This window comes from Aotus nancymaae, unplaced genomic scaffold, assembly GCF_030222135.1.
Source record: "Aotus nancymaae isolate 86718 unplaced genomic scaffold, 86718_ANA_hifiasm-v0.15.2.pri h1tg000036l, whole genome shotgun sequence".
Lineage (NCBI taxonomy): Eukaryota > Metazoa > Chordata > Mammalia > Primates > Aotidae > Aotus > Aotus nancymaae.
In genome coordinates this window covers 39,028,764-39,050,818 of record NW_026988450.1, presented here as the reverse complement: position 1 = coordinate 39,050,818, position 22,055 = coordinate 39,028,764, and the positions used below count along the sequence as shown (strand labels likewise).

The following is a 22,055-nucleotide window of genomic DNA, read 5'->3' as shown; positions in this document are numbered from 1 at the left end:
AAACACTGATGAAAACAATTGAATAGAACACAAAAAATGGAAAGATATCCTATACTCACAGATTAGTATTGTTAAAATGTCCTTACTACCCAAAGCAATCTACAGATTCACTGTAATCACCATAAAAATACCAATGACATTCTTCAAGAAAAAAAAAATGCTAAAATTTACATGGAACCACAAAAGAAAGACCTTGAACAACCAAAGTAATCCTGAGCAGAAAGAACAAATTTGGAGCCATCACACTACCCACCTTCAAAATATATCACAAAGTTATAGTAACCAAAACAACATGGTACTGGGATAAAAATAGCCACACAGACCAGTGGAACACAATTTTTAAAACTCAGAAAGAAATCCATGCATTTTCAGCTACCTCAGTTTCAACAAAGGTACCAAAAACATATATTAGGGAAAGGACACCCTTTTTAGTAAATAGTGCTGGAAAAACTGGATATCCACATGCAAAAGAAAAACTAGACTTCCATCTCTTACCATATGCAAAAATCAGGCCAGGAATGGTGACTCATGCCTGTAATCCCAACACTTTGGGAGGCCGAGGTGGGAGAGGATTGTTTGAACCCAGGAATTTGAAAAATCAGCCTGGGCAACATACCAAGATGCTCTCTCAAAAATTAAAATAATTTTTAAAAAACAGTTAGCCAGGAGAGATGGTACATGCCTGTAGTCTCAACTACTCAGGAGGCTGAGGTGGGAGGATTGTATGAACCCAGGAGGTCAAAATTGCAGTGAGCTGTGATAGCACCCCTGTACTCCATCCTGGGTGACAGAGTAAGAATCTACCTCTAAAAAAACCAAAATCCAAAATATATCAAATCAAAATGGATTAAGACTTAAAGGTAAGACCTGAAACTATGAAACTACTAGAAGAAAACATTGGAGAAACACTCCAGGACATTGGTCTAGGCAAAGATTTAAAAAATAAAAAAAGACCTCAAAAGCACAGACAACAAAATAAAAAATAGATAAATGGGATTACATTGAGCTAAAAAGCTTTGCACAGCAAAGAAAACAATCAGCAGAGTGAAGAAAAAACCTACAGAATGGGGAAAAGTCTGCAAACTATCCATTTGACAAGCGATTAAAAACCAGATTACATAAAGACACCTAACAACTCAATAGCAAAATACCACAAGTAATTTGATCTAAAAATGGGAAAATGATCTGAATAGACATTTGACAAGAGAACACATAAAAATGGCCAACAGATGTATGAAAAAATGTTCAACGTCATTAATCATCAGGGAAATGAAAATAAAAACCACAATGAGATATTATCTCACCTGTTAAATGGCTAATTTCAAAAAAACAAAAAATAACAAATGCTGGCAAGGATGTAGAGAAAGGGACCACTCATACACTGTTGGTGGGAATATAAATTAGTACAGCCACTATGGAAAAAGAGTATCGAGGTTTCCCAAAAATTTAAAAACATACCTACCATATTCTCAAGTAATTCCACTGTTGCGTGTATATCCATAAGAAAGAAAGTCAGTACCATCAAAGAGATCTGCATTCCCATGTTTATAACAGCATTATTCACAATGGCCAAAATATGGAGCCAATCTAAATATCTGTCAATGGAAAACTGGATAACAAAAAAAGAATAAAATCTGTAATTTGCAACAACCTGGATGGAACTAGAGTCAACATGTTAAGTGAAATAATTCAGGCACAGAAAGACAAGTACCACATGTTCTTACTCAAATATGGGAGCTAAAAACATTGATCTCCAGGAGGTAGAGAGTAGAATGATGTTTACCAGAGGCTGGGAAGGGTAGAGAGAAGGGAAGGATGAATAGAGGTTGGTTAACGGAAACAAAAATATAGTCACATGGAAGAAATAAATTCTACCATTTGGTAACACAGTAGGGTAACTATGGTCAACAATAATTTATTGTATATTTCAAATTGCTAGAATAAACAATTTAGAATGTTTCCAACACAAAGAAATGATAAATGATTGAGATGATATCCTAATTACCCTGATTTCATCTTACACATTGCATGAATGTGTCAAAGTATCACATATACCCCTCAATAGATACAATGATCATGTATCAATAAAAATTAAAATTAGAAAAAAGCAGAAGAGGAAGGCAGAAGAGCCCTTCAGAGGTATGTGGAGAAGAAGATAAAACAGGAGAGATAAGATAGGAAAGGAGAGAAGAGAGAAATGTTAGAAGAACTCTACCTATCATTTCTATGTAGGCAGAGTCTAGTAGCTGGGAATGACCCCCAGCCGATAGCCAGCAAGGAAACAGGGACTTCAATCCTTCAATTGCATAGAGCTGAATTCTGCCAATAGCTTAAATGAACTTGGAAATACCCCCAACAGCTCCGGAGGGGGGGCGGGTAAAAAAGCCCATCATACCCTTGATATGAGCCTTATGACACCCTAAGCAGAGATCTATGCTGTGCCCATACTTCTGATCCATGAAAACAGACAATAAATAGGTATTTTTAAACAAAAGAAAACAAAAACTCTATGTAAAAAGCAAAAAAAAAAAAAAAAAAAAAAAAAAAAGTAGCATTTTAAATTTCATTTCTCCTCAGCAATCCCTGAGACACTTCATCTATCCTAGCTGGTTACACTCCAAATCTGATTGGGGAGCAGGTGTAGCAGGAGTTTCCATTCACCACCTGGTATAGATTTGCATTAGTTCTGTTGCCAAAGGCCTGGTGTTCTCTCTGCTCACAATCTTCCTTTGACCACCCCCTATCATGTTGGCCAATTCAAATGACCTGTCCCTCTGAGTATCCAGATTCTAACTGGGTTTCTGAATTGAAGATATTGACTATTGCAGCCATAGTGTTACTTGATGTAATGTGTCACTGGGGCCTGGAAACTTCCTTGGTTCACAGTGAAAACCGTGGGATATTGAAACAGCCACAGGCTCAGATCAGGAGCCAGATCACTGATACGTTCTCTGGTTCTCAGGCAATGTTCCCCAGAGCGTATGCTCAACAGCAAGGTCAGTTTGCCCAACCCTAATTCTACATGTTTCTGGCTTCTGCCCCTTTCACACTAGAACAAACTCTTGGGATCCCATAGTCCTTCTGACTGAATCCAGCTGAATCACATTTTGCTTACCAGGGGAATGCTTAGAGTTATTGACAAAGATACAATGTCAGAACCAGACCTCAAGTGAAATAGGTTAGAATGAGGAAAGCAGAACCAGGGGATTTAAGCAAACTAGAAACTCTGATAAAAATAGTTGCATATCTGAGTTCTACCCCCAAAGGATGGTGCCTCTATTTGAGGGATGACTATGGAGAAATGTGAGTTGGAATAAAAACTCAAAAGAGCAATATCAGCTTATGGGGAAAGGGGACAGCAAGATGCCAGTATCATTAGCTAGAAGACCAAACTGATGTCAAAGCCAGAGTGTCTCCAAGGCCAGAGTGGCCTGGTTCTTGATGGTAATTGCTGGGATCAAAGCATATAGTGTCAGACAAATGTAGAATCAGATCTAAGTGGCGTTATCTTAAGGATCTCAAGGATGGAAGTGTCACAGTGAGTAGAACTCAGGGTAACAAAAGTGGGAATAAGCTCTGTGACCCACAGGTAGGAAGTCTCAAGTGGGCACGGCAGCAGGCAGGTGACATTGGATGTTACATACCTCCCTGGTCCCAGAGTGGAGTTTTGGGTAAAGCCCAATTTGGAAATTGAGTGGTTCACATAGGAAGGTTTAGTCTACAAGCAGCCCTTTTCTAATAACTACTGAAAAGTAAGATCTATAAAGACAAGCACAGGAATGCTTTTTTTTTTTTTTAGACAGAGTTTTGCTCTGTCACCCAGGCTGGAGTGCAGTGGTGTGATCTCAGCTCACTGTAACCTCCACATCCCCGGTTCAAGCAATTCTGCCTCAGCCTCCCAAGCATCTGGGACTACAGGTGCCCACCACCACATCTGGCCAATTTTTGTATTTTTTTAGTAGATACAGGGCTTCACCATGTTGGGCAGGCTGGTCACGAACTCCTGACCTCAAGTGATGCGCCCACCTCAGTCTCCCAAAGTTCTGGGGTTACAGGCATAAGCCACCATGCCTGGCTCCAGCTGGAAATGTTTATATAAATTTGTGGCACTCTATTGGGGATATTTGGATCACGCTGTAGGATAAAGTTATCAGCATTATTTTTCCTAGAGCCTCTGCTTCTCATCTTTAAAATGAATTATGTTTTTTTTTTTTTTTACAAGTTTGCTATGAGTATCAGATGAAATATGTCTGTGAAAATCCTTCTCATCCAGAGATAGGTTATTGTCTTTATGATTTTTATATGTAATGGGTATGAATGGATGAGGAAGAAAACATGTGGACATCCTGGAATGCCCTCTTTGGAAAATGTAAGGAACAGTGAAGTGGAACTAAGCCAGCTGGACTAGAAAATTTATCCTGAGGCAATAGGCAATTCACAAAGCAATCCGGACCAATGTCAAAGAGGGCAGCCAGGGCTAACATACATGGAAGCTGCCTCAAGCATAAGGATAAGGACCAAGCTAAGTCTATACATAGGAAAACCATCTGAGACCCTAAAACTGGTGTTCTGAGACCCTAGAGCTGAAATAAATTACAAACAAACACAAGCTAAGCCCTGGTCAAGACAGAACCTGAGAACATTTTGAGAATATTGGGAACCATGTTTTTGTGATGCCAGCTCTATGGTTTTGATAGGGACAGGAGGCAGGGGAATTCTGGGCAGAAGAGGGTGGGTCCCCAGCTAGGTCCTCACCCTCAAGGTGAAAAGCCTGATCCTGTGGCCAAAGTGAGGATTTATATCGGTTTACTCACTCAAATGTTGCCTTTTCCAAAACCACCCATGGCCTGCCCATCCTCCCCATCCTGTGCCCATAAAAACCTGTCTCAGCTGGCCAAGAGAGGAGAAGCAGCTGGACATTGGAGACTATGGTTGGATGTCGGAGAAAAGCAGCTTGTCAGAGGGACAGTTCCCAGACAGATGCCAGGAGAAGATTACCTTCCCACTCCAACCCTTTTCAGCCCTTGCATTTTCATTAAGATCCACTTTCACTGGCAATAAAATCCCCCACTTTACCGCCTTCATTCCTCCTGGATACCAGACAAGAACTCGGGTGTCACCTGTGTGGGTGCAAAAGTTTGTCACATTGACCCTCCACTGAGCTATTAATACTTAAGCCATTCACAGACAGCAAAACTAAAAGGGCACCGTAACACTTCCTCTGGGGCTTCAGGGGTCTGAGGCACCATCCCCTAGATGCCGCCAAGAGCCCAGAATAGAGTTTGTTCTTGCTGGCACCCAAGTGCTCACCCTGGCTCCTTCACCTGCTCACCTACACTCCCTCTCCCATAAGGGGTGGGGCAGTGAGTGAGCGGAGTTCGCCTGGCCAGTGCCTGCGTATTCCAGTTTCCACCAGCAAAGGGGTCAGGGAAATATCCCGCTTTAGTTGGGGGCAGGTCTGCTGGATTTATGAGGACTTAGACATTCAGACATGCTGTAATGAACATCATCCTGATATTCCAAGCCACTACTGTTTTATGCTTGTCGTTCCAGTATAATAATTCTACTTTCAAATGGCTTCTGGGAAGTTGGGAATGTGTGGAAAAATTGAGATCAGATTTAGAAAAGAAAACCAGAAAAGATTGCAAAGGGAGCAAGAAACACAGGTGAACCAGGAAAAACCACCCATTCCTTTGGATTTAAGAGATGTTAGATGATGTTTTAGGCCTCAATGGTATTATCTGTCCTAGAGCCAGCATGTGTTTTCCAGAGTGGCCAAATATTTTCTCCTCATTTTCCTTGATGCTCTGCTTGCATTTGGAAACGTCCTAGTCAGTACCTAACAGGGGGCGAAATGGTTTAATAATAAACAGCAATTTAATACAATTTTAAAAGTTAAAAGAGATTTTTTTGCTGGTTGGGTAGCCCTGTTCCTGTTTCCATCTTGGCCATTCAGAGGTACCACCCTGAATGTTTCTGACAGTTCAGTCTTACTGCCTGAGCCTACTGAGAATTTGTCTGCAATGCTGATTTCTTCCAGAGGCATTCAATCAAGAATTTGCACTGTGGAGAGGTCATGGAAAACCAGAACAATAAAAGCAAAGGATAGATTGTTTTAGGAGGCAAGGTTAGGGAAATTGTATTCATAATAGGAGAAAACAGTTCAGGATATGAAAACGGGCTGAAGATCTATACCAGGTTGACACAGAAGGTGATGCAGAAATGATTAAACGAACCAAAGGCAAATAGATGCTGTAAGCTGCAGTATGTCACACAGTGTGTGGTCCTGCACTCTGCTCAATAATTTATTTCTCACTTGGATGAGGGCAAAGATATTTAAGCCATTTATCTTTTTCTCTCATACTATGCCAGTCCTTTGCATGTGCTTGGCTTTGTGTAATTCACACTAACTTTGTTAACGTAGTCACTGAGGTTCATCCTATTTCACCTCCTGGCATCTACGGAATCCACAACCCTGGCCTGTCACAGCCTCAGAGATTCAGACTCCATCTCTGTCCTCTCCAGGCCTAACCCTTTCTATTTTATATAGCAGAGCATCAGAGGTGAATGTGTGTGATCTTTAAAACAGTATGTGAGGATATTTAAAATCAATACTTGGTGAGGGAACTTCATCCCTCCCAGTGACATGGTTATTTACTGAGTCTCTCATTTAATTCTGTGCTGAGTCATGTATTGCTCCCACCAGGTAGGTCTTTTTTTTTTTGAGATGGAGTTTTGCTCTTTTCACCCAGCCTAGAGTGCAGTAGCGCAATCTCCAATCATTGAAACCTCCGCCTCCCAGATTCAAGCTATTCTCCTGCCTCAGCCTCTCTCATAGCTGGGATTACAAGCACCCGCCACCAAGCCAGGCTAATTTTTGTATTTTTAATCGAGACAGGGTTTTGCCATGTTGGCCAGGCTTGTCTTGAACTCCTGGCCTCAGGTGATCCACTGCCTCAGTAGGTCTTAAACTAGGAATGACCCTCAGGCACAGTCTTGGCATTGAAAAGCCCTGTTGCATGAGGACAGGGTGAGTGCAATGCTGGATGAAGGTATATGAATAGAGTATACCCAGAGACAAAGCCCCAAAACTCAACTCGGAGAACCTCTTCTACTTATAATTTCTGTTGGACTACATTCTTCATTGCAGAACACTTTCTAATAAATTTGAAGCTGAGTATATTCTCCACTTTGTGGGAGACTGATGAAAAGCTTTCATGCAGGCAGTAAAGAGAATTGGAGAATTTGTACAAAAGCACATTCTAGAGGACTTCATGAGTGTAAGAAAGTGCTTTTCTGTCTTTTATCAAACTTTTTTTTTTTTTTTAACAACCATATAAAACAAACAAAGCAGATGAGGAATGAGAAATACAGAAAGCACTGCCGCAGGCTCTGAGACTTAAGAATGCCTCAGCAAAGTTACTCAGAGAGTTGGAGATTCATAAGACTGGACTCTGTATTTTTAAATTTAATTTGCATTATTAATATTTTTAAATTTTAAATCTTTGGAGCCTGAACTCTGTAAACAGAGCTCCGAGACCTTCCAAATACCAGGGATAAACAACAGGACTTTCTAGGGGCACTTTTAAAATGGAGATGTTTCGGTCTCACTCCACACTTCCTAAATCTAAACTCCCAGAAAGGCCTCACCATGTGTACATTAACAGAGTGCCTCAGGTGACTCTGATAGGTTCCAGAGTTAGGAACCATTAAACTATACCATGTCACCAAAAACAAGAAGAAAATCAGTAGAAATGACTACATGGGGTTACTTTTCTGTCATTTTCTAAGATTGAAGATCTTTATGACAAGAACAGTTTCCCTTCTCTCAGATAGAGTATATTTAAGGTTATGTATCTAGAATAATGAATGTAAATATATCTTAATCTAGGAATAGATCTCAGAAAGGCTGACTCCTGGGCCTACTAGGAAAAAATACATCTAGAAAGTTGAACTTAGATTCAACCACACTTACAGTAAATACCAGGAATGAGCTGATGTGTTATTGAAGCTGGTCAGTTGACTGGATATAGCCAGAAGGGTGTCATGCAATAGTTTTTCTGTACTCTAGAGAACCTTTTTTGTTTCAACCCACCACAGTTGAAATAAATAAACCACAACCCTTTGTGGTTCCCTGTGATGGTTAATACTGAGTGTCAACCTGATTGGATTGAAGGATGCAAAGTATTGTTCCTGAGTGTGTCTGTGAAGGTGTTGCCAAAGGAGATTAACATTTGAGTCAGTGGGCTGGGAGAGCAGACCCACCCTCAATCTGGGTGGGCACCCTCTAATCAGCTGTCAGTGAGGCTAGGATAAAAGCAGGCAGGGGCCAGGCACGGTGGCTCACACCTGTAATCCCAGCACTTTGGGAGGCCGAGGTGGGTGGATCACGAGGTCGAGATCAAGACCATCCCGGTCAACATGGTGAAACCCCGTCTCTACTAAAAATACAAAAAATTAGCTGGGCATGGTGGCACGTGCCTGTAATCCCAGCTACTCAGGAGGCTGAGGCAGGAGAATTGCCTGAACCCAGGAGGTGGAGGTTGCAGTGAGCCGAGATTGCGCCATTGCACCCCAGCCTGGGTAACAAGAGCAAAACTCCGTCTCAAAAAAAAAAAAAAGCAGGCAGAACAATGTGGAAGGACTAGACTGGCTAAGTCCTCTGGCCTTCGCCTTTTCCCATGCTGGATCCATCTTGCCCTCGAACATCAGACTCCAAGTTCTTCAACTTTTGAACTCTTGGACCTACACCAGGGGTTTGTCAGAGGCTCTCGGGCCTTCAGCCACAGACTGAAGGTGCACTGTTGGCTTCCCTATTTTTGAGGTTTTGGAACTCAGACTGGCTTCCTGGCTCCTCAGCTTGCAGACAGCCTATTGTGAGACTTCACCTTGTGATCATGAGTCAATTTTCCTAATAAACTCCCCTTCATATATTCATCTATCCTATTAGTTCTGTCCCTTTAGAGAACCCTGACTAATACAGATTCTGGTACCAGAAGTGGTTCTAGAGAAACAGAATTTTAAGAATGGAGTTATTTAGTTTTGGGGTTTCTGGAGTTGGCTGCTTAATCTGATTCGATGCAAAAATGCTATGGACTTTTTTTTTTTTAAGACAGGGTCTTACTCTGTCACCCAGACTGGAGTGCAGTGGCACAATCTCAGCTCACTACAACTTCTGCCTCCTGCGTTCAAGTGATTCTCCTGCCTCAGCCTCCTGAGTAGCTGGGAATACAGGTAACCACCACCGTATCTGACTGATTTTTGTATTTTTAGTAGAGACAGGGTTTCACCTCATTGGCCAGGCTAGTTTCAAACTCCTGACCTCAGGTGATCCACCCACCTCGGCCTCCTAAAGTGCCGGGATTATAGGCGTGAGCCACCACACCAGACCAGAGACTCTACTTCTAATAGTATGAAGAACACTGACAGCTGTTTAGAGAGTTATGCAGAATAAATATATTTGATACTCCTGATTCACTGTTTGTGAGAGGCAAGGAATTTAGTGACTCTATACATAATACCTTTGACCGTATGTGGAGGACCAAAGAATATAATGAAGTTGATTGGTTGCTCCTAAGTTTGCTGGACAATGTGATGAAAGAAAAGAATGAACTCAGAGATTCTAACTCCCAGCTCCAGAAGTACATTCTGAGCCTCAAATCTTCTCAGATTTCCCTGGGTGAGAATTTTATTTCCAGTAGAGAAAGAGCTTAAATTGTGGAAAATCAGACATAAACTCATCATGCGAGTGGCTGACCTTCAATAAAGAGTGCATGCACAGCCTCACCAGGTATGTATCATTAAAGTGAGAGCATTGATTGGAAAAAAATGAGACCCTGTACCTTGGAATGGGGATGTGTGGGATGACCCTGATGCAGCTGGGAACACTGAGCTTATAAACTCTGATGATCCTTTTTTGCCAGAAGAAACAGCCTCCCCACCCCCAGTGGTGGCAACATCCCCTCCCTGACTCACACCGCCATCAGCCTTTCCATCTTTGTCTGATGAGATTAACCGTGCACTGCCTGCGGCAACAGTGATGGCCTCCCCTAAGGCAGTTGCCAGGAAAGACGACATTGATTGTCCTCAGGACTCACCCCCAATACCCGTTTGCTTCTAGACCTATAACTAAAGTCCCAGAAGGTCCCTGGAGGTGAGGTTCAGAGTGTGACCCATGAAAAGGTGTGCTACACTCCAAAAGAATTGCTTGAATTTTCTAATTTATATAGGCAAACATCTGGAGAACAGGCATGGGAATGGATATTAAGGGTGTGGGATTATGGTGGAAGGAACATAATGTTGGATCAAGCTGAATGTATTCATCTGGGCCCACTAAGCAGGGATTCTGCATTAATGTTGCAGCTTAGAGTGTTATAAAAAGGCTCTAATAGTTTATTTGCTTGGTTAGTTAAATATGGATCAAAAACAGCCCACTGTGAGCAAGCTGGAAATGCCTGATCTCCCTTGGCTTAATGTAGAGGAAAGAATCAAAAGGGTACAGAGATTGGGATGCTAGAGTGGATTAGTCATTTTAGACCTACTCATCCCAGCTGGGAGGGTCCAGAAGACACACCCTTTACCAATACTTTGTGAAATAGATTTGTGAGGGCTGCACCTGCATCCTTGAAGAGCTCTGTGCTCGCGCTTCTCTGTATGCCAGATCTAACAGCAAGAACCATAGTCCCTCAACTATAACATTTAAATGCAAAGGTAATAATCAAATCCCAAGGTGGCAGGAGCCAAGTGGCAGCACTACACCATCAAAGGCAAAGTGGGCATAGTTACCCTAACGGACAGCAGAGGCAAAGCAGCAATTAAAATTGTCTGACTCATGTAGAGCTCTGGCATTGGCTAATTAATCAGTCTTCTAGAAGTGAAACTGTTAGGAAGCCTACTGCATTCTTACTTAATCTATGTAAGTGAAAACTTCCAGGTTGAGTGGACAAATGACTAATTTGAATTATAAAAACAGAGAATCATGGACCCTCAATCAATTTCCAGACTTCAACCAGTTAACAGACCCAGAACCCCTTGAATGAAGGGGAGGCCAGGTCCCCTCAAGGGTGGACCTCACTACACTACTGACAATTTATGCTGTTAATCTTTCTTCCATCCTTTCTCAAGGAGACCTCTGGCCTTTTACCAGGGTAACTGTGGATTGGGGAAAGAGAAATGATCAGACATGTTGGGGACCAGTGGACACTGGCTTTGAGCTGACATTGATTCCAGGGGACCCAAAGCATCATTGTGGTCCTCCAGTTAAAGCAGGGGCTTATGAAGGTCAGCGAGATAGTGGAGGTTTAGCTCAGGTCCTACTTACAGTGGGTCCAGTGGGTCCCCAGACTCATCCTGTCATTATTTCCCCAGTGCCAGAATTCATAATTAGCATAGACATACTTAGTAGCTGGCAGAACCGCCATGTTGGCTCCCTGACTGGTAGAGTGAGGACAAGTATGGTGGGAAAGGCCAAATGGAAGGCATTAGAATTGCCTCTATCTAGAAAAATAGTAAATCAAAAACAATAATACATCCCTGGAGGGATTACAGAGATTAGTGCCACCATCAACGACTTGAAAGATGGAGGGGTAGTGATTCCAACAACGTCCTTGTTCAGGTCTGCTATTGAGCCTGTGCAGAAGACAGATGGATCTTGGAGAATGACAGTGGATTATTGTAAACTTAACCAAGTGGTGACTCCAGTTGTAGCTGCTGTACCAGATGTGGTTTTATTGTTTGAGCAAATTAACACATCTCCTGGTACCTGGTATGCAGCCATTTATTTGGCAAATGCCTTTTTCTCCATTCCTGTCTGTAAGGCCCACCAGAAGCAACCTGCCTTCAGCTGTCAAGGCCAGAAATATACTGTCACTGTCCTACTTCATGGGTATATTGACTGACTGGCTTTGTGTCATAATCTTGTTCAGAGAGATCTTGACCACTTTTTCCTTCCACAAAATAACACACTGGTCCATTACATTGATGACATTATGCTGATTGGATCCAGTGACTGAGAAGTAGCAAACACACTGGACTTATTGGTGAGACATTTGCATACCAGAGGATGGGAAATAAATCCAACTAAAATTCAGGGACCCTCTACTTCAGTAAAATTTCTAGAGGTCCAGTGGTGTGGGGCCTGTTGAGATATTCCTTCTAAGATGAAGGATAAGTTCCTGCATTTGGTCCTTCCTCCAACCAAGAAAGAGGCATGATGTCTAGCAGGCCTATTTGGATTTTTGAGGCAATAGATTTTTCATTTGGTTATGTTACTCCAGCCCACTTGTGGAGTGACCCAAAAGACTGCCAGTTTTGAGTGGGATCCAGAATAGGAGTAGGCTCTGCAACAAGTATAGGCTGCTGTGCAAGCTGCTTTGCCATATGACCCAGCAGTTCTGATGGTGCTTCAGATGTCAGTGACAGAGGGGGATGCTGTTTGGAGTCTCTAACAGGCCCCCACACGTGAATCATAGCAGAGGCCTCTAGGATTTTGGAACAAAGCCCTGCCATCTTCTGCAGATAACTACTCTTCTTTTGAGAGACAGCTCTTGTCCTGTTATTGGGCCTTGGTAGAAACTGAATGTTTGACTATGGATCATCAAGTCGCCATGTGACCTGAACTGCCTATCACAAACTGGGTGCATTCTGACCCATCTAGGCATAAAGTGGAGCATACACAGAAGCATTCCTTTGTAAAATAGAAGTGGCATGTAAGTGATCGGGCTTGAGCAAGTCATGAAGGCACAAGTAAGTTACATGAGGAAGTGGCTCAAATGCCCATGGTCTCCACTCATGACACGCTGCCTTCTCTCTCTGAGCCTGCACCGATGGCCTCATGGGGAGTTCCCTATGATCAGTTGACAGAGGAAGAGAAGACTACTGCCTGGCTCACAAATGGTTCTGCACGATATGCAGGCACCTCCCAAAAGTGGACAGCTGCCACAATACAGCCCCTTTCTAGGACATATCTGAAGGACAGTGGCGAAGGAAAATCTTCCCAATGAACAGAACTTCGAGCAGTGTACGTCATTGTGCACTTTGCTTGGAAGAAGACATGGTCAGATGTGCGATTATATACTGATTCATTGGCTATATTCATATATAGCCAACAGTTTGGCTAGATGATTAGGGACTTGGAAGAAGCGTGATTGAAGAAGTATGTTGATGGACTTCTCCGAGTGGTCAAAAACTGAAGATATTTGTATCCCATATGAATGCTCACCAAAGGGTGACCTCAGCAGAGGAGGATTTTAATAATCAAGTGGATAAAATGACTCATTCTGTTGACACCACTCAGCCTCTTTCTCCAGCCACCCCTGTCATTGTCCAATGGGCCCATGAACAAAGTAACCATGGTGGCAGGGATGGAGATTATGCATGGGCTTAGCAACATGTACTTCCACTCACCAAAGCTGACCTGGCTATAGCCACCACTGAGTGCCCAATTTGCCAGCAGTAGAGAACAACACTGAGCCCTAGATATGGCACCATTCCTTGGGGTGATCAGACAACTACCTGGTTACAGGTTGATAACATTGGAACTCTTCCATCATGGAAAAGGCAGAGGTTTGTCCTCACTGGAACAGACACTTACTCCTGATATGGGTTTGCTTATCCTGCACACAATGCTTCTGTGAAGACTTACCATCCATGGATTCATGGAATGCCTTATCCACCATCATGGTATTTCATATATTGCCTCTGACTAAGATGCCCACTTTACAGCTAAAGAAGTATGTCAGCGGGCTCATGCTCATGGAATTCACTGGTCTTACCATCTTCCCCATCATCCTGAAGCAGCTGGATTGATAGAATGGTGGAACGGCCTTTTGAAGTCACAATTACAATACCAGCTAGGAGACTATACTTTGCAGGGGTAAGAAAAAGTTCTTCAGAAAGCTGTGCATGCTCTGAATCAGCATCCAATATATGAAAAAGTTTCTCTCAGACAGGATTCACAGGCCCAGGAATCAAGGGGTAGAAGTGAAAGTGGCACCACTCAACATCACCCCTAGTGACCCACAAGCAAAATGTTTGCTTCCTGTTCCCATGACATTCTGTTCTGCTGGCCTAGAGGCCTTAGTTACAGAGGGAGGAATACTGCCACTAGGAAACACAGCAAAAATTTCATTAAACTGAAAGTTAAGATTGCCACCTGGACACTTCTAGTTCCACCTATCTCTAAGTCAACAGGAAAAGGAGGGAGTTACACTGTTGGCTGGGGTGACTGACCCGGACTATCAGGATGAAAGCAGTCTACTATTCCACAATGGAGGTAAGGAAGAGTATGCATGGAATACAGGAGATCCATTAGGGGATTATCATGCCCTGTGATTAAGATCAATGGGAAACTACGACAGCCCAATCCAGGGAGGATTACATATGGCCCAGACCCTTCAGGAATGAGGTTTGGGTGACTCGACCAGGTAAAAATCCACAATCTGCTGAGGTGCTTGCTGGAGACAAAGGGAATACAGGATGGGTAGTAGAAGAAGAGAGTCTTCAATATCAGCTACAACCATGTGACCAGTTGCAGGACATGAGAACTGGTAATTGTCATGAGTATTTCCTCCTTAGTTTGTAAGGAACATGTTTGTGCATGTATATACTTATGCTAAGAAAATACCTTCCTTTAATTTCCTTTTTTTTCCTTTATCATGTGCGTAAGATTTGTTGACTTCATATCAGCATTTAAGTGTTGTTAACTTTATGTAATAGCATTTGGCTTAGGGATTGATGTGCTTCCAGTTGTACAAAGGATAGTTGTATTATATTAGGCATAATTATGACCTTATTATTGTCTTCATTTGCAGATTATGTATAATTTCAGGAGATGTGTATGGGTTCAAGTTGACAAAGGGTAGACTTATGATGGTTAATATTGAGTGTCAACTTGATTGAAATGAAGGATGCAAAGTATTTTTTCTGGGTATGTCTGTGAGGATGTTGCAAAAGGAGGTTAACATTTGAGTCAGTGGACTGGGAGAGACAGACCCACCCTCAATCTGGGTGGGCACCATCTAATTAGCTGCCAGCATGGCTAGGATAAAAGCAGGCAGAGGACCATGAAAGGACTGGACTGGCTAAGTCTTCTGGCTGTTATCTTTCTCTCGTAGTAGATACTTCCTGCCCTTAAACATCAGACTCCAAGTTCTTCAGCTCTTGGACTCTTGGATTTAAACCAGTGATTTTCCAGTGTCTCTTGGGCTTCTGACCACAGACTGAAGGCTGCACTATCAGCTGCTCTACTTTTGAGGTTTTGGAACTCAAACTGGCTTCCTGGCTCCTCAGCTTGCAGATAGCCTATTGTGGGACTTTAACTTGTGATCATATGAGTCAATTTTCTTAATAAACTCACCTTCATATATTTATCTATCCTATTAGTTCTGTCCCTTTAGGGAAACTTGACTAATATATTCCCCTATAAGTGAAGGGGAAAATCAGAGGTAATACACTGAATGAAATACAACAAGGTATATAAAATATTTCTACTTGCACAATCTCTTTGCCAACACTTGGTACTGTCAATCTTTTTAACATTAGGCATTCTAAAAGGTGTACAGGGGTTCCCATTATAATTTTTATTTTTTTAAATTTTGCAGGCAGATAACCCTTATAAACATTGATGCAAAAATCCTCAAATAAATGCTAGGAATCACAGTCACTACACATCAAGAGGTTTATCCACCAGAATCAAGCGAGAACTATCCGTGAAAGGGAAAGAGAATTCAACATATGAATCAACATTTGTTGATTACAAAGAGTGTAACACAAATAACGTAAAATAACATATTACAACAATCAGTGTAATACATGACACTCGTAAAATGATGGAAAAATCACAATCATAACATTTGATGCAGAAAAAGCATTAAACAAAATTCAAGATGGATTCGTGACAAAAACCCACAACAAACCAGGAATAGAAGGAAACCATCTGAACATAATAACGACCATATATGAATAATCAACAGGACCATCATACTCAATAGTGAAATTCAAAAATCGTGAAATAGCTTGACATAGCATTGAATGTTCCAGAGCAACCAGTCAAGGAAAATAAATAAAAGGCATCTGCATGGACAAGAAAGAAACAAAACTATAGACAGACAACAGGATCTCATGTGTATAAAATTCCAAAGATTACACGTATACACACTGAACTAATACATGAATTTAGCAAAGTTTCAGGATACAAAAATCAACATGAAAAAATTACTTGTACTTCAACACACCAACAATGAATACTCTGGAAAAAAGATGAAGAAACCAATAACATTAACAACAATATCAAAAGCATAAATAAACTACTAAGCAATTAACCAAGAAGGCAAAAGACTCACACACTGCAAACCACAAAACATTTCTCAAAGAATTAAAAAAGATACAAACAAATGAAAGATACCCATGGTCCCCCCCAGTCTCTCTCTAAGCTGTATGCACACTTTCTATTCTGCCTTTCTTTGCTCACAGTTCTGGTATCCACTTCAAGCAATTCTCCTTCTTTCCTCCCTTCTTTTCTCTCTTCTGCTGTCTCTCTTAATTTCATTGACTTTTCCCCAACTTCCCTCAGTAAATCAAATATTCTTCCACTCTCTTCCTCTTCCTCATTCACATTCACTTGAGAGCAAAAAATTTCCCCAATACTACAGTATTCTCAGTATTGGGAAAATTCACATTCCAAATTAAAAACCATCACCATCCACTTCCAGAGATCTTGCAAGTAGGTGAAAGTCTGTTAGGACATCCAGAGAAATCTTTGTCTTTTTAATATCCTTCTATTTTAACTATTTTTTCCTCAAGCACCAGCATCCACAACAATTTCTTTTTAAATTATTATGAGGATCATAAAAAGGAATGATTTATCTACAGCTTTGATGAACCTTGAAGAAATCCCCAGTAAAAGAAGAAGAAAGCAATCACAAAAAAGTCCACATATTATGTAATTCTGTTTATATGAATTGCACAATACAAGGAAGTCTAAAAAAAAGTAGATTAGAGCTTGCTTCAGGCTGGTGGAGGAGGCTGGAGGGAATGGGAGGGTGATAGCTGAAGGTTATGGAATTTCTTTTATAGAAATGTTCTAAAATTGACTATAGTGTTGCTTGCACATACACATGATTGTTATGATAAAAGAAAAAGCAAATTGTATGTGAATTGCATCTCAATAAAGTTTTTTATTTAAAAGTAAAACCAAAATATTATGAACAATTTTATTCATACAGACACACATACAGTTGTCCTTCAGTACTCATATGGGATTGGTTCCAAAACCCCTCAACAGATACAAAAATCTTAGATGAACCACTGAGGAGGAACATTTGCAAATTTCAAAACATAAAGATTTTCCCAGGTGAAGAAAAGTCCCAATGAAGATGAAATCACAGTAAAAATTTACAAAATATATGAGCAATCAGTCATGAATGAAAAATCAGAAAATAAAATGAATATGACATTAAACACCTAAAGCCTTGGAAAAAAACAAGACAGTCATAAAGAAAATTTAAAATAAATAACTCTAAAATGATTAATGATTTTAAAAAATAAACAACTTACAGAATAAAACCAAGTAGGAATTTAAAATGAAAAAATTAAGTTGAAATTTCAGACTTAATGATGATTTAAATAACATAGTGGCAATAACTACAGAAAAATCAGTGAACTAAAAGATGGTTCTGAGGATATTTCCCAAGATACAGGATAGAAAACATAAAAGACTTAAAAAATGAATAAAAAGTTAAGAGACAGGAGGATAGAAGAAAAAAAGATCAATATCTAGATAACGTTTGTTCTATGAGGAGAGAATACTTAAAAATAAACAGCCATAAATTTTCAATATTTAATTAAACTCACAAATCTTAAAGTTGAAAAATTATAAAATGGCAAAAGCAAGATACATTTTTAAAAAAATCCAAATCAAGTAATTCCATGGGGAAACTTTGGAACACCAAAGGCAAAAGAAAATTTAAAACCAACCACAGGTAAGAGACAAATTTCTCAAACAGAAACAATTATAATTGGGACAGACTTTTCAACAGTAATTTAAAAAAAGTCATGAAGACAATGTAATAACATCTTCCTCGTAGTAAGGGAGAATAAATTTTAACTTAGCATATAAGCCCAGATAAAACTGTTATTCAAAAGTGAGAAAGAAATATAGCTATTCTTCAAGCAAACACATTGAGAGAATTTACCATTAACAGAACTACTGAAGGATGTACCTCAGAAAGAAACTAACCTCAAAAGGAGAAAGGGGGATACAAGAAAATGTTAAAAAAATAACAACAAAATACATGTATGAATCAATCTACATAATTGACTAAATGAAGAAAAGAGGAATTACTAATATAATAGAGTAGCTGTAAATGAGATAAAATCAAAAGAAAAATAATTTGGACTATGAAGGAGGTTGATGATCTGAGTTAAAGACTTCAACATCCTTGTATGGTTTGGGAGAAGGATGGAGTATTTTTATAATTTTTAGACATTGTTAATTCAAATATTTATGTTAAATATTTAAAGAGAAACAGTAAAAGGAAAATATAATAGACTGTATAACTTTCGAACTAGTAAAGGGCAAAAAAGAAACAATAAAACTCGTCTTATATCAAGGATGCCCATTCAACTTGAGACTGAAAGACCTAGTCAGAGCAATCAGACAGGAGAAACAAACAAAAGTCATCCAAATAGGAAAAGAGGAAGTCGAATTATCTGTTTGCTAATGATATGATCTTATACCTAGAAAATTCTAAAGACTTTGCCAAAAGTTTCCTAGATCTGAAAAATTAATACACTAAAGTTTCAGGATATAAGCCCAAAATACAATAATCAGTACTATTTCTGCACATCACAAAAAGATTGAGAATTAAGAAGTCAATTCCATTTACAATAGCTACAAAAAAAGAAAAGAAAAAACCAAAACCTAGGAATACACTTAACTTAGAAGGTGAAAGTATTTCACAAGGAAAACTACAAAGGTGAAAGGTCTTCACAAGGAAAACTACAAAACACAAATGAAATATATCATAGATGACACAAATAAATGGAAAGACAGCCCATGCTCATGGATTGGAAGAATCAATATCTTTAAAATGATCATACTGCCCAAGGCAATTTACAGATTCAATGCAATTCTTATCAAAACACTGATGTCATTTTTTACAGAATTAGAAAACACATTCCAAAAATCTATATGGAACCAAAAAAGAGGCCAAAGAATGACAGCAATCTGAAGCAAAATGAACAAAGCTGGAGACATCACATTAACTGACTTCAAATTATACTACAAGGCTATAGTACCCAGAAACAAGTACTGGTATAAAAAATGGACACATAGATCAATGAAACAGTATAGAGAATTCAGAAATAAAGCCACATACAGATAGCCAACTAATCTTTGACCAAGTTGACAAAAATACACATATTGAGAAAGGACACCTCGCTCAATAAATGGTGGTGGGAAAATTGGATAGCCACATGCAGAAGAATAAAACTGGATCCCTATCTCTAACCATATACAAATATTAACTCAAGGTGGATCAAAGACTTAAATATAAGACCTGAAACTGTAAAAGTTCCAGAAGAAAACCGAGAAAAAACTCTTCTGGGCATTGGCCTAGGCAAAGAATTCATGACTCATGACTAAGACATTAAAAGCAAATGCAACAAAAATGAAAATAGACAAATGGGACTTAATCAAACTAAAAAGCTCCTGCACACCAAAAAACAAATAAAAAATCAACAGAGTAAACAGATAACCTACATACAGAGTGGGAGAAAATATTTGCACACTTTGCATCTGGCGAAGGACTATCCAGAATCTGCAAGGTGCTCAAACCGCTCAACAACAACAATGAAACCCAAATAACCTTGCTAAACAGTGGGCACAGGACATGTAGAGACATTTTGCAAAAGAAAATATGCAAATGGCCAACAAGCATGTGAAAAAATGCTCAACATCACCAATCATCAGAGAAATAAAAATTAAAACCACCATGATACCATCTCACACCAGTCAAAATGGCTAGTACTAAAAATTCAAAAAGCAACAGATGTTGGCAAAGGTGTGGAGAAAAAGCAATGCTTATACATTGTTGGTGGGAAGGTAAATTAATACAACCTCTGTGTAAAACAATATGGAAAATTTTCAAAAAAATTAAAAGTGAAACTACCATTGGTTCTAGCAATCGCACTCCCTGTGTATCTTCCTAAAGGGAAAGAAATCATTATAGTAACAAGATACCTGCACTTGTATGCTTATCATGGCACTATTCACAATAGTAAAGATATGGAATCAACCTATGTGCCCATGAATGAATGAATGAATAGAGAAAACATGGTATAGATGCTGTGTATATATATATACCTATATATTAGCTATAAATATCTCTATCATGGCCTCTATGTATCTATATATATGCACCATGGAATATTACTTTACCATAAAATAGAATAAAATCATGTGCTTTATAGCAACATGGATGTAACTGGAGGCCATTATGTTAAGTGAAATAACTCAGAAGTCAAATACCCCATGTTCTTACTTATAAGTGAGAGCTAAATAATGTGTACACATGGACATAGAGTGTGGAATTTAGTCACTGGAGGCTTGCAAAGATGGAAGAGTAGGAGGAAAGTGAGGGGTGAGAAATTATCTAATGGGTACAATGTTTATTATTTGAGTAATGGTTATATTTTAGCCTAGACTTTACCACTATGCAATATATCCATGTAACGAAACTGCACTTGTACCCCTAAATCTATAGAAATAAAAATTAAGAAATGAAGCAAATTATAAAAAGAAAAATATGTTCTATCCAATAGAAGGTAAGAAGAATGAAAAATAAAGAGAAGTGAATGTTAAATAAAAACAGCAGAAGAATATGCTAAAAGAAATCCAAATATATGAATAAGTCCTACTAAAGTAAACAGACTACAAACAGTAGTTAAAAGAAATACCTTCTCAAATTAAAAAAAAAAAAAAAAGCCAGCCATAGGCTGTTTATAAAAAAATGCATCTAGAACAAACAAGAAAGCTCGAAGGTAAATGAATGGGAAATGATATAACCACAGGATAAAGAGAGCAACTACACAGTGTGAAAATAAACAATTCACCAGGAAAACAAAATAACCTTGAACCTGTAGACTCAACAACACAGCATAAAAATTTATATAAGCAAAAGAAAAGTTACAAAGAGAAATTGACAAATATGCAATCATAATGGAGAAATTTTACCTGTATCTTTCAGTAATTAATAATGAGAGCTAAATTAGTGGAAGCATTTAAAAATATTAGTCAATGGCTGAGACAGCTAGCTGTCCACCAGAAATGTGTGTGCCTTCCACAATGTGGAGTTGTCACTGTGGGATGGCTGTTCAGGGCTGGACTTAATTTCCCAGTCCTTTTGCCTACGGGGGTATGATCATGTGACTATTTGTTTTCTCCCAAAAGAAGGAGAACAGGAATTAAAACATCATTAAGGCATTATCTCCTGCCTATCAAGATGGGAACATTTTAAGTGTTACAAACACCAAGTATTGGCAAGAATATAAGAAAGCAGAAGCTGGCATATTGTTTAGGTGACTATATACTGGTAAAACTACTTTGAATTGCAATTTGGCAATGCCTTAAAACGCTAAAGATGTTAGTGTTAATGATTCAAAAAGTCTATACCTAGCTTTCTAGACAACCAGAAAGCAAAGAGAATTTTAAGAATTGTACAAGGATATTCACTACACCACTGTTACAACAAAAAAGAGAACTGTCCATCAGTAGGAAATAGATAAGTATATCATAGTTTATTCATATATTAAATACCATAAAGCAATAATAGTGGATTGAGCAGATCTACATGTATCATCAAGAATAAATTATTCCTGAAAAAGAAATGAAGAGTGAGAAAATCAAACTCACAAATGATATGCCCTCTGGGATATTACTAATGAAACTACATAAGAACATAAAAAGTAGTACAAAGTTAATGAATACATGCATAAGTATAACATGTACAAAGCCAAACATGGGAATACTACATACCAACTTCAATGTAGTATCTACC

At 39.3% G+C, this 22,055-nt stretch overlaps 1 protein-coding gene and 1 pseudogene across 1 annotated transcript in view; one reads left to right on the top strand and one right to left on the bottom strand.

Annotated features, from left to right (window-relative positions):
- NECAB1 (N-terminal EF-hand calcium binding protein 1) overlaps positions 1-22,055 on the bottom strand; it is a 714,313-nt gene that overhangs the window by 496,392 nt on the left and 195,866 nt on the right. The window lies entirely within an intron of this gene.
- On the top strand, positions 4,937-14,581 carry LOC135277925 (uncharacterized; annotated as a pseudogene).